Source organism: Sorex fumeus, unplaced genomic scaffold (genome assembly GCF_029834395.1).
Source record: "Sorex fumeus unplaced genomic scaffold, SorFum_2.1 ptg000006l, whole genome shotgun sequence".
Lineage (NCBI taxonomy): Eukaryota > Metazoa > Chordata > Mammalia > Eulipotyphla > Soricidae > Sorex > Sorex fumeus.
The window spans coordinates 23,279,168-23,294,123 of NW_026606063.1; the positions used below are offsets into that span (position 1 = coordinate 23,279,168).

A 14,956-nucleotide genomic window follows, 5' to 3' on the forward strand; every position below is an offset into this window, starting at 1 on the left:
GGCCTCTTAAATAGATGAATGGGGGAAATGTGTCCTAATTATGGGTATTGTAATAATAGTAAGGTTTTGAGGATTGGAATTTTTAGAGGCTTTAGGACCAGTGATAAGTTTTAAAAAATCACATTTAGGTATAAAGAAATCTGTTTCTAGCCAAAATGATGTACTTGAATCTATCTCTGGATGTATATGTGGATATCATGGGAAGGAAAATAAATACGGCCCATCCATATCAATAGTTAGACTAAAGGTGTTCATCACATGAAAAATCACACATTGCATGTGTGGAAACACCTATTTAAGAAGGAAAGTGAGTATCAGTCAGATCCTGAAAAAGGAAGTAAAGACTGTTAAGCTTTTAGCAGATGATACCAGTCAATCCTGATTTCAGTCACACACACACACACACACACACACACACACACACACACACATACACACACACACACTCACCCTCTATAAAAGGCTAGAAAGCAAATGTAGAGCTATTACTTAGATTTCATATTTGACATATTGAGAGATACTAATACAGAAATTAAACTACTTTTATATTACTGTCTACCAAGATCATGCTCTACATGATCAGAGAAACTTCTCTAGTAACAAACTATAGAAATGATTCCTGAAAGTATAGTCTCGGAGAGCCCGGCAAGCTACCGAGAGTATTCGATATGCCAGACACAGTAACAACAAAGTCTCCAATGGAGACGTTACTGGGCCCGCTCGAGCAAATCGACGATCAACGGGAGGGCCTTTACTTACTTTACTTATTTACTTACTTACCAAGATCATGTTTTAAATGCTGTACGAAAGAATTCCATTTTACATGATTGAATGCTCTCAATTTTTTTATGTTTCTCAGAACTCTCTCCTCCCTCCCCCACCCCCTTTCAATTTTTGCGTAGGGATTTGGCCACACCCAGTGATTCTAAACCTTCTGCTCAGGGCTTGGGAGTCACATATTTAAGATCCATGTAGTGACTGGGATTGAACCTTGACTTCTTGAAAGCAAATCATGTCCTCCCAGCTATTGAACTATTTCTTCTTCCCTGAGGCTTCATTGTTCTTAGCTCTAAGAATTTCCTATAGCCTGAAAGTATAGTCAGAAAGGGAAATAGAGGAGGTAGGAAAAGAGAGGGCAGGATCCATCAGCAAAGCTTTCAGTTTCTTACCTTCCTTTAAGCAAACTCTCAGTGTAATCAACAGTATTTCTCTAAGGTTACTGAGCTAGGGATTCAGCAAAATAAGTGAGGCATTGTGTTAGCTACACAAAGTAATGCTACAAAATTCAGTAAGGCATATGAATAATATGTAATGAAATGATTTTTTAATAGCCAATAGACTGGCCACTTATTTTGTTTGATATGAATCAGAGCCTTATGTAAAGTTATCGAGGTAAGACCATGCAAATATAGCATTCGATTCTGCCTTTTTTGAAAATTTTAATAACCTATCATGGATTGTGTCAAAATTTTTCTGTCTTAAAACAGTTTAAAGGGAACATAGCCTACAAATAAAGAACCTTATTCACCTTTCTCTGATTCTAGTTTCTGATATTTGAATGCCAGTTATAATTTTGAATAAAGCACGCAATCAGATCACAGTTGAGGAATATAAAAAATGAACTATTAGGAATAAAGAAAGAAATGATATGCTATTTTCTTCTACTGTTTCTTGAGTTCTCTAACCTGATTCACTGATAATATTTCAGGTGTATTTTTTCAATTTGTCTTGAAATTCAGTTGTTGAAAGTTGGTGAAAAACATTAGCATTCATATGAAACTTCTACTTTTTGCTTAATTTAAATTCTAGTTTTAGAATTTAATTATGTTCATAATTTTTTAATTTAAATGAGATTTCTGAGTCTAGAATTAGGTTAAAATAAAGATTTCTGGGACTAGAGAAATATAACAGGGGTTACATACTTTCTTTACATGTGGCTGATCCTAGTTTGATCCCTAGCACTGAAGAGGGTTATTCTGAACCTAAAGCTGGATATAATCACTGAATGCAGCCAGGCAAGGCCCCAAAAGATAACAGACATGCAAATAAAATATTGTAAATTAAAAGAGCACCAATGGAGAATATTTTTCTGATTAAGATATACATCTCTGTTTTAGGTAATATCAGTAATTTTAATGATAATATGAATTACTGCATTTTCTGCTATTTTTAAGTATTTTTAGTACCTTATATTTTAACTACAAAATTATTTTATAATAGTGAAAAAATGGCACTTATAATAGTCTATTTGATATTGCTCAGGAAGTTATTCTTAATTTTTAACAAGTTTCATTTTGGGCAGGTATCTAATAACTTTCTTTCGATGAATGACAAATGCCACAGTCGGCCTTAGGGATGTATAGATGGATGTGAAACAATGCTTTCTGAGACATGCCCGTAGCTAACATGATGATAGACACATCATTGTCCCATGTCACTACACCCCACTGAGTTCTTTTGTTTCCTGCAACCTGAAGTGGGAATTCAGCTCTAAAATTACTTCTATCCAAAAATTATTTCTTGCTATGATTATGGTTAGGGAGACTGAACATAATTATAAAAAGTATAAGATTTATTGAACAGTACAACTTGATTCCTATGAGAAGGTGAATTTAGTAAATAATAATATATAAATATAAAGGCCCTCCCGTTGATCGTCAATTTGCTCGAGCGGGCCCAGTAACGTCTCCATTGGAGACTTTTGTTGTTACTGTGTCTGCGAATTTAGTAAAGTAATATAAAATTTCTCTGGTGATCCATATAGAATTCAGTTTGTAAATAGAATTAGAAGAGAATGTTTGTTTGGTTTTGGGCCACTCTCAGTAGTACTCAAGGCTTAATCCTGGAGGCATTCCAAAGGACCTTATGTCATGCCGGGAATCAAACCCTGGTTGACAGCACACAAGGCAAGTAGCTTATCAAACACTCTATTATCTTTCTGACTGGATGAGAAAATTAAGGGAGAATTTTGAGCTCCCAAATAGTCTTTCCTTGATATTCTTTCCAATGTTGATTAAAACCATTCTCAATAATAAAGATGCATTTTTTTTGAGAAATGAATCAAATGCTGACAAGGTTGACACTTGTCCAATCCCTGGGAGAAATTTGATTTAAACAAATTATATTCATTTCACGTTTTAAATTGAACAAGCATGGATACTCAATTCTATCTCTCTTATCCCATGTTGGAATTAAATGAAGATCAAACTCTAATTGACTATTAATATTTTTCAGAAAACTGTTATAGAGATCGTATTGTGAAGTTCATTTGCTGAGGGATCTCTCTAGAGATGGTCAGGACTGGGCTACTCTGAGGAAAAAATGCCCTTTTCTCAGCAACAGTTTCAAAACAACATTAAGACACTAAGTTTTGTGCTATAGACCATCTGTCTCTGGATAACAAGAGCCAGCTCTGTTCACTGTTTCTCACTTTAGGAGAATGACAGTAGAGATTAGACAGTTTGGTCCATAGTGCTTAGCTCTGCATGGTTTGGAAAACAACTGCCTGAAGTCCTTGAATTAGCTTTATTCTCTGCAAACTTCTTCATTGGGTATGTGAGCGTAATGTCAAAAGAAACTCCACCTCACCCTAATTTCAACATATAACAAATATGAAAAACAAGAAAAGAAAAGTGAACACTGATATGTTGGATACTCATTCTGATAAATCAGTCAAATTCAAATTAGAATAGTCATGTCTTTGTTTTCACTACAAATAAGCAAAAAATTTTTTTTAAAAAAACTTTTTAAAACAGCAATGACTAGTTTGGAGAAGTAGGGAAAGTGTATTCTGACTTGTCTCTGTAGTTGCCAACTTGTAAATATATACTCAGATCTATAGATATGTATATGTCTTTTGAATTTGTAATTCCATAGTTTGGAAATTGAAAATTAAAAATAATTAAATTATGGATATAGATTTAAATATGTGTTTTGTTTTCAACAGAAGGGTTAAAACAGAGACCAGACCATATTAATTGATTTTGGTTTTGTTTTTGGGGATACATCCAGAGGGGCTTACTCCTGGCTCTTCACTCAGAGATCATCCCAGCAGGTTTGGTGAACCGTATGGGATGCCAGGGACCATACCTGGATTGACCATGTGCAAGGCAAGTGTTCTATCTTCTGTACTATCACTGTATTCCCTGTATTTTCAATTGAAAATATGCTTTTTAGAATACAGAAAATAATAATTAAAACAGCATCCAAAAGTGAATAGACCAGCACAACAGAAAACAGAAACAGATATTTTAGTTTGATCTCAGTGTATTTCTATTATTTAAGCCATTATTCATGGTGCCATTATTTTATAATGTTTTATAAATATGATTTTTATAGTGACATATAGACAGAAAAACATCCTAAATATATCACATGTTCAATAGCCATCCCAAGTTATATAAAGATATTTAACTTTAAAAGATCTGGGCAAACACCTTTGGAGATAAACTAAAAGAAATTTAAATTATGGGCTAGACAGAGAGTACAAAAGGTAAAGCACTCATCTTGCATTCAGCTGAGAAACAGAAAATAAAACTTTGAATGATATAATAGCATTGCATTGAAATTGTAAAGAAGTCAATTGTTTTCAAATCAATGTTCAAATAATTTTTTCTTCAATAGAAATCATAGCATTGCTAGAAGTGAATGGAGAGAAAATAGCTTAGGTAGATAAAAAAAATTCCTTGTGCCATTTTTTTTCTCGTGGAAATAGAGAAATAAAGTCTATGCATTTAAAAACAAAAAAATATGGGTAAAGAATTCTGTACTCAATACTGGTGACACTGTAAAACACACTTCAGTTCGAGCAGGATGGTCCTTAAATTAGAAAGAATGTCAGACCCACTGATAGAGCAGAGTAGATTAGCCATTTAATATGAGTATCTTTGCAACAAGAAGGATTCCAAATATTCTAATCTCTTATGAATCCAACTCCTCCTCTCCTTTTCATAGCAACTAGTCTTAATTCTGGTCCTAATGATCTCTCTCCTCTTTGACAGTGACAGTTCATGCCATGTAGTAATTTGCAATTATTCTGAGATATTAATTTGAACAAAGCTTTGTGAGACTGCTGATCATTTAAAAATCCAGTCTCATTTGAAAAATGCTTTTTTGCTGTCTTTTCATTGACTTGGAAATGTTCTAAATGTTGGTACTTTGTGCAAAATTGTCCCTCTAGGGTGAAAACAAAGACTTGGTATAATTTTAGAAGGTGAATAACCTCTAGTTATGTGACAATGTCTACCAAAAATATGTGTCCTTTGAGAACCAAGATTCCACATCAACTATTCCTATACTACGGAACTTGCTAATATTTGTAAGAGCAGAGAAAGACCTACCTAGAAAAACTATGAATATCTTGATCTATCACACACTTTCATTCAAATAAAATTTCAAATTTTCTTGAGTCAAATTACATAAAACTATTTAAAGAGAAGCAAAAGAAAAATTAGGTTAATGTTGAATTGTTAAAGTTGAATTGGTTTTAGAATGGAGAGATTTTTCAATATATATGAAATTTATATTGAAAAGGAAAAATTGGCTACAGGTGAGTAAAATCACTAAAACACTAAGTTCAAATTGAACTAGTCACATGAAAAATCTTCCAAAAGGAGTTTAGTGTTGGCATTAAAAATTATATTCCGTTTTTAGTTTGATTCTGTTCTTCATGGGACTTTCTACCCTTGCTCCTATTTCTTTTGCATCACTCATGATCTTCCATAGCTGTTTGGGGTGACCTGTATTCTGTCCAGGTCAGTCACTGAAGGTATCTGCAGTATAACGGTTCCATTTGTCATTTGTCTACTATTTGTTTTAAGGTTTTTTTTCCCCCTGAAAATAAATGTAGCACATGTTTCACTATCTAAATATGCTTTCTAAAAGTAGTATCATTAGTATTAGTTTTCTAATATTGTCTCTTCCATAGGCCTGGGCATTTTCTAAGATGCCAATATTTGTATCATAGGGATAATAGAATATATTTTGGGTAAAGTGGTTTCAAAACAAGGAGCTGAGAACATGTGCTGCATGCAGATAGGGTCCTAAGAACAACATTTAAAGAATGTCACTTATAATTTATATTACCAAATAAGTTTTCCAAGAGCTTCTAATTCACTGTTCTCTCCAGAAGTCTATACATGATTCCACTACTCTAAATTCAGGGCAATATTTAATATTAAACCCTACTTATTAAGTGCTCCTTATCTTATAAATGTGATGATTCTCACTGAATGACAGTCACCTAAATTTTATTGTTACATTTATATCTTTATCCACTTTAGTAACCTTTATAATAATTCCTACTTTTTTATTTTGCAGATATTTGAATTTTTATTACTGATTTTAAGAAATTACTTATTTAGCCTGGACATTAGTATATTATTAATTGAATGCATTACAAATGTTTTCTCATTCTGTGACATCTCTTTAGATCCAGGTATTTTTTTTATATTTTGGAGGGCAAAGTGAGTTTTTTTTAAATTATTGATGAATTAATTTTTGGTTTGGGGACTATGTCTGGTGATACTCAAGGGTTACTCCTACTTCTGTACTCAGGATTAAATCCTAGCAGGCTCAGGGGAACATATGGAATGCTGGGGATCTAGCCCAGTTTGGCTGCATGCAAGGCAAATACCCAATCTGCTTTACCACCTATTCAGATTGAGAACTTTCTTTTTAATTGCCTTAAATACATTGTATTTACTTTTTCATGTTTTTATTGTTTGTTTGAACTATTACATTTTTTAATATATAAGTCACCTTTTGTTCTATATGTAATTAAAAAACTGCATATTTAATCTTTTATATCTTTCATCTAACTGGAGATCATTTATTGGATAAAGTCTGAGGGATTATTTTTGTCATTCACTTAGGCAAAAAAAATGTACTAACAACATTGAATTACCTCCCAATGACTGCAAATATTATGCTTTGATTTCTTTACATATATAAACCCATTTAAGGACTGTTAATACTTAGGTTTTCAGTTTGTCTACCTAATTCCTACTACTACACTTAGTATTTTTATTATGAATGTTTGTAATTGAAACAAACATTCCTTTTTATTTTCTCCATTACATGTTACTCCTTTTTATCTTCTCCAAACTTGCCCATCTGTTTTTTCCATTTGTTCTTCTTTTCTGTATACTCTAATATACTCTTCTAACTTTAAAAGAACTACTGATGTGAAGGGGCTAGAGCGATAGCACAGCGGGTAGGGCGTCTGCCTTGCACACAGCCAACATGGCCGACCCGAGTTCGATTCCTCCGCCCCTCTCGGAGAGCCCGGCAAGCTACCGAGAGTATTCGATATGCCAGACACAGTAACAACAAAGTCTCCAATGGAGATGTTACTGGGCCCGCTCGAGCAAATCGATGATCAACGGGAGGGCCTTTACTTTTTACTGATGTGAAGAACAGGAGAAATAGTACAGTGGACAGGGCATTTGTCTTGCATATAGGTCCCGGGTTTGATAATAGATACCTTATATTGTCCCCCAAACACTGCCAGGAATGATCACTGAGATTAGAAACAGGAGGAATCCCAGAAAACATTTGTGTGTGTCCCCAAAATAAACAAAGGATAAACAAAAGAACTACTGATGAAATCTTTGAGAGCAGTTTGAACTTGTAGATGCAGATTAAACTTATTGATGCATTTAGCAGAGAACTTATATACTCAGGCAGATTTTTGTTACACTTGTGTAACACTTCCTGTTTTATGCATTGATCTTAGAATTTATTATCTTCAATACAACTGTTTTTACATTCATTGTCCTTGCTTAATTTTTTCTTAATCTTACCAGAAATTTCTTAGAATTTTTAAAAAATATTGATTCTGTTATTTTGATTCTTTATTAAATTATTAACTTATGTTCTCATGTTTATAATTTCCTTAATTTACATAGAATTATAGTTGTTTTCCCACTCTATATTTATAATAACTTAGGGTGCAAATATCTTGTTAGCTATTTAGGCTGACTTTTGCACCTAAAAACTTTTAAAAATATGTATTGTGCAATTTTTTTTACTGGACATTCTTTATAACCTTTATGTAATCTATTTCTCTCTGAGATGTTTTGCTTGATTTCTCCTGGAGGTTCAGAATGTCAGTAAATAATATACCCCTGTTGTTTATTAATTCATAGTCTTCATATTCACAAGACTACAAGTTTAAATTTTAATCTTGTATATGTCTATACCTATCTTTATATATATATATTTATATATATATTACAGAAGCTACAGAAACATCTTTTCTTCTATTTTGTGTCCTTGCATTATGTCTATTAAATTAATATTTGATTCCATAAATAAGGGTATTCAACTTAAAGGCCCTAGCTTCTTGATAATCCCTAAGCGATAGCATAGCGGTAGGGCGTTTGCCTTGCACACAGCCAACATGACCGACCCGGGTTCAATTCCTCTGCCCCTCTCAGAGAGCCCAGCAAGCTACCGAGAATATCTCGCCTGCACAGCAGAGCCTGGCAAGCTACCCGTGATGTATTTGATATGCCAAACACAGTAACAACAAAGTCTCTGATAGAGACGTTACTGGGCCCGCTTGAGAAAATCGATGAACAACAGAAGGACAGTGACAGTGACAGTGACAATTCTTGTTTATACCATTTAGTTACAAAGAACTGCCAGTACTTCAGAACAACTTGTATTATCTTATTCGTCTGTTTTGTTGTGTTCTTCAGACCCAAATTTTCTCTACCTAGATTCCATTGCCAAAATTGAGACTCCATCCTTGAATTTCTATTTGTTAATTTCAGCTATTTTATTGGAATACATGCATTACAGGGCTAGAGTCATAGCACAGTGGGGAGGGTGTTTGCCTTGCACGCAGCTAACCTGGGTTCAATTCCTCCATCCATCTCTGGGACCCTGGCAAGCTACCTGGATATATTTGATATGCCAAAAACAGTAACAAGTGTCACAATTTGTTGTGAGATGTTACTGATGCCCACTCTAGAAATAGATGAACACTGGGATTACAGTGCTACAGTGCAGTGCTACATGAATTACAATGCATTGACTTAACAGGAAACATTTGTTTGTTTTTGCTTGCTGAGACTATTAGTAGGCTCTATGTCTGTTAATGTAAATATAAAGGCAGTTAATTAGAATGCCAGGAATAATAACAAATGCAAATGTAATCCTAATCTTATTTTTTTTTACAAATTTTAAAACAAAATAAGAATACCATATTATATATAAATTTGTACATTGAAATATAACGTTTCACAAATGTCAACAGAATATTTCATGTTATATTTTCATAATAGTGAAAATATAGTGAAAAACAGTGTCATCACATTTATATGTATATATATTGACAACTGTTTAAGAAATATTTCTTATAAGCAAACATATATGTTGAGCATATACACATGAATATTATGAACATAAGGTAGAGGATTTTTATATACATAAAATGAATATCTTCTTATAGAATAATATATGAATTTTCGGAAGAGCCTCACACATGAAGGAACTGGCAGAGGAACCCAGGTGTGCAGGACCCAGGGCTGAGATCTCCAAGCTTCCTCGTATCTGGTCTGGGGCTCCTTCACCCAGATCCACCATCTTCAGTAGCTAGGTGTTGCATCCAACAACTGCCCCGGCTCCACCGTGTAATCCCATCAATGGCCAAGAGCCAGAGACTATAAAACCAAGCCCCCCGGGTTGCAAGACCTCTTATTGTCTAGTTATCACTCTCGGAGAACCTGGCAGGTTACCGAGAGTATCCTGCTCGCATGGCAGAGTCTGGCAAGCTCCCCTGGCATATTCAATATGACAAAAACCAGTAACAATGACCCTGAAAGAGCCTCCTTGTGTTTCCTAGACTTCCAATGTGGCACTTGCTAAAATCTCAGGGCTAGGACGAATGGAGACGTTATTGGTGCCTACTCGAGGAAATTGATGAACAATGGGATGACAGTGATACAGTGATGAGTTTTCTGATAACTAAGAAATATTACTATTTTCAAGATTCCATATGTTCTTAAATGTAAATAATTTAAAATTATCTAGATAATTAATGACTGAGAAGTTTTTGAGAAGTCATTTCTGATGCTGTGCTGGGGGGCACTCCTGGTTATGCACCTGTGAACATGTGGTGCCAAGTGTAACCCAGGACCTCCCACATGGAAAACATGCACTTAACCCTTTATCCCTCTGGACATTACAATTCCCTCTTTTATTTTGCATTGAAACAACAGAAATTTATTCTCATATTTCTGAAATGGTGCTATTTATCTTAGTGATTTGCAAATACCCCTTGTCCTAATAAATTAAAAAAGTTTAGAGGGATTATGAAGTGAATGTAGCTACTTAAGGTTTTGTGCCACCTTTTGTTTCACTTTCTAGAGTTATGAGTTGGACTTGTGTTTCCCAGACTTCCATGGTAGACTTTCTCCCTTTCTTTAGGGTGGCAATGGGCTGGAGTGATAGCACAGCGGGTAGGACGTTTACCTTGCACGCAGCCAACATGGCGAACCCGGTTCGATTCCTCCGCCCCTCTTGGAGAGCCCGGCAAGCTACTGAGAGTATCTCGCCCGCATGGCAAAGCCTGGCAAGCTCCCCGTGATGTATTCGATATGCCAAACACAGTAACAAGTCTCACAATGGAGACGTTACTGGGCCTGCTCGAGAAAATCAATGAACAACGGGAGGACCGTGACCATTAGGGTGGCAATAATTCTGATTACTCTTTCTATTTTTTAAATTTTTATTGAAGTTCCATAGTTTACAAAGTTACCAAGAGTTGTGTTTTAGACATACAATAATTTAACACCAATCCCTCTACTAGTGTCAACTTCCCTTCACCAGTGTTCCCAGATTCCTTGCTCCCCTAACCCCCCGCCCCCACCCCTGCCTGACAACTTGACAGAAGCATTAAAAAATTTCAGTGGGTTGCTGCTTATATCTCATGTTTTCTGTTCCATTGAAGATGTGTTTGGGATATATGACTCTATACCCCTCACTCTTATCACTGGTATAACTGAAGCCCTGATGCCTGGTCACTCATTATTTCTTGTTTTCTTTTTCCTGCTTTAATTTCTTTCCATCTATGTCTACCTCCTCTCTAAACACTGGGGTCAAGGGTGATCTAGGGAATTCCCCCCACTCCCTACAGTACATTTCTTCATCCGGTTTTCTGTTTTCAGATAAGAGAAATCATTCTGTATTTATCTTTCTTCTCTCTCTTACTTCACTCAACATAATATCTTCCAGATCCAGCTATATTTCAGCAAATTGCACCATTTTATTGTCACTTGCAGCTGCATAGTATTCCATTGTGTGTATATACCACATCTTCATATTCCATCCATCCCAACAGTCCAAGCTTGATTAAATATATAATTGTCTTTAAACAAATGTACAGTGCTACACATCCATTCTTATAATGTTCTAAAAGATGTTTTCTTTGCCCACAAAATCCTGCTTCTCTTATCAGTCTTCCCATCCCCACATCTCACTAGCACTCATCTCTTCACTGACTGAATATTTTTTCCTTTATAGAGTGTTATGAAATTGTAACATGTACTTTGTGGTTCCTTCCATTCATAAATATGTATTCAGGTTTCCCTTATATATATTCATAGTTTGAAAGCTCATATCTTTATACTAAATATTCCCCTGTTCAGACAACTGTGTTGCTTCCAAATTTTTTATGAATAAAACTGCTATAAACATGCATATGTGGAATTTTGTGTAGACATGATTTCAAACCTGTGAATACATAACTAGAAGGGTGATCAAAATATCATAAGTTTTTTTGTTTGTTTTGTAAGAAACTGCAAAATTATAGTCTTACTGAGAGGTATTCAATTTTGCCTTCTCACCAGCAATCAACGAATTTCTTCTCTTTCACATTTTTGGTAGTATTTGGTGTTTCCAGGGTTAGGACCATTTAATATTCACAATCATGATCATCCTGTTATTCGTAGATTGCCTCGAGCAGGCCCCAGTAACGTTTCCTTCATCCTAGCCCTGAGATTTTTAAGAAAATGCCATATTCAAGGCTCTTTAGGAGAATAAGATCCATCATTGTTACTGGTATTTGGCATATTGGGTATGCCACAGGGAGTTTGCCAGACTCTGCCATGTGGGCAGGTTACATTCGGTAGCCTGCCAGTTTGTCCAAAGTAGGAATTTAATACTAATGTAAAAGAATGTTACATAATGTTTTTTTAATTGAATTTTATAGATCTATGACATAGAATATATTTTCATGCTATAATTTGTTATTTATCACAACAAGTGATAAATAACAACAACAAATACCTAGGTCGAGAAATCAACATGATGAATGACCTGGCACCTGAGTTGCGCAGGAGGAAGAGAGCAGCTTGGAATGCCTTCAAGAACGTTGAAGAAATAACTAAAAGGACAAAGAACCTCCAGCTACGAGCACATCTCTTTGATTCCACTGTTCTTCCTGCATTAACATATGCCTCAGAGACCTGGACCCTACGAAAACAGGATGAGAACGCTATTTGGGTCTCTCAAAGAGGAATCGAAAGAGCTATGCTTGGAATATCACGATTCACTCAAATGAGAGATAGAATCCGGAGTTCTGATCTTCGTCAATGCTTAAGAATCAGGGACGCTGTCTCATTTGCCAAGACATCAAAAATCAGATGGGCTGGACACGTAATGAGGTTTACAGACAACCGCTGGATTAGAGCCATTACTGATTGGATTCCACGGGACATCAAAAGATCACGTGGACGCCCACCTATAAGATGGTCAGACTTCTTCGTCAAGACCCTGAATGATCGGTTTGAGGCTCTGCATGTTCCTAGTATGAACAGATACCATTGGGCTACACTAGCATGCAACCGGGATGAATGGAGACATTACTGGCACCCGCTCGAGTAAATCGATGAATAACGGGGATTAAGTGATTAAGTGATTAATTTGTTATTTGTGTACTTTCTTGGGTGGAATATGTATTAAGATCATTTATTCATTTTTAATCAGGTTGTTTTCTTATTGTTGAGTTATTTAGTTATGTTGTAAAGGTCCTTTAGCAGATGTCTCTTGTAAATATTTTCTTCTAGTCTAAGAAATAAAAAATACCAAATGCTCATTTTTTTAATTGGTAAAAAAAGAAGCTCTCTGAAAACTACTGTGTATGAATTCAAATTATAGATATTAACATAAATCTGCTTATTTGGTGTTTCATTTTACTGTTTTTTCTACATTTTTAATTATTACATTATTTTCTCATATTATTTTGTAATTATGTAGGTTTTTTTCACGCTTATAGCAAAATATACTTTTAGATTAAATGGACACTAGTATATTCAAGTGACAGAATATAATGGATTGTCAACTTGAACTGATATTTCTACTTGTTTAGTATAAAAGGAATATATTTTTATGAGAAAAAATATTAATGTGACCTGAAAGTTATACCTTAATGGGAAACATCTGACAATTTAAAAGGCTAATTTTAGAATTAAAGATCAGGACTACTGCAAATGTCAGTTGATGACACACAAATTTTAAAACTGAATTACATTTTTGTGATTAGTCTTCTCTCTCAAATAAAATCAGTATTTTATAAGAAGTAAGTAAATTTAAAAAATCCAACAAAGCCCTTAAAATCGTAAGCATGAAGGTCAATGCAGCACAATTGATAATACAGATACAGCAAAAAAAAAATTGATTGCTTATCAGTGAAACATATTGATCTGATTAATTGCATTGAGAATTCTTATATCCTTATTTCTTTATGGAATGACATATCAATCAAGGTTTTTGTTACAACAACTCCAATCAAAATCTCATTTAGGTTATTATCAATCACTTCTTACTTGTAGCATTAAATGGTAATTTTCATCTTTCTTGAACTATTAGTGTTACCAAATTGTTCCTCTTGAAGTACTTTGTTTTTCTTGTCTTTTCCTTGGATTTCTATTTATGTTGTTTGTACTTCACATAATTCACGTTCTAGTATTTTTCTCCGGACACCTTTATAATATGTTGGACTTCAGTTGAATTTATATTCCAATTATCCTCCTATTGTTAATTTTATGACTAACATTTTTTTTATGAAAACGGCTGTTAAATTGACATAAACTCAATTTGTCTCCTAATGTTCTTTGACCCTGAAATTATCTTCCTTAATTACCCCAAATATTAATTGGAATTATTTAGGACCCCAGTCTTCTAGAATCTCTTACATAAAAACTGCAAGAAATTCTACTTTCTGGGACTAGACAGATAACATATGGCATACCTGGGTTCAATGGAACCTCATATCACCCCTGAGCTCCACCAAAGATAAGAATTAAACCCTCAGCACCGCTGGGTGTTGCCAAATCAGAATTAAGTCCTCAACACATCTGGGTGTGGCCAAACCCCAGAAGCCCCGAACTCTAGACTTCCCATCTTGATATTCCATTCCTCAGCAGTTTGACTCTAAATTTAACCAAGCTATCATTATTGCTCAGCATACCTAATTTATGGCAATAGCCCATAATTTATTTATCCCCTTCTATAGCTGCATTTCTTTGTCATAAAATAAGCGAAGCAATTTCTCTAAAATGTAGTTCACATCATGTTGTTGTGTCACTCAAATCATGGCATTTAAATCAAATCTATATTCCATGATTTTTGAATGAATTTCTGGATTATCCGGAAATGAAATATTCTTAAACATTTATATCATATGAGATGCTTCTACTACCTTTCCTCATAGAGAACACATTCCTCTACACTGGGCTTCTTGGATTTTCTCTACAAATATAACTATACATGGATAATTTTGCATTAGTTTCTTACCACAATATAACAGGTAAAAATATTTGTGTCTTTCTCTCATTTTCTATATGGTTCAGTTTTCCAATGCGTTTAATATTTTCTTAACCTATATAAAAAATACGGGTTGACCCATATAGCAGTGTCCAATTACACTTCCTCCTTTATTGCTCTCTTT

At 34.6% G+C, this 14,956-nt stretch overlaps 1 pseudogene; it reads right to left on the reverse strand.

Annotated features, from left to right (window-relative positions):
- Positions 1 to 554: 554 nt before the first annotated feature.
- Positions 555 to 635, reverse strand: LOC130038589 (uncharacterized; annotated as a pseudogene).
- Between the last annotated feature and the right edge of the window lie 14,321 nt (positions 636 to 14,956).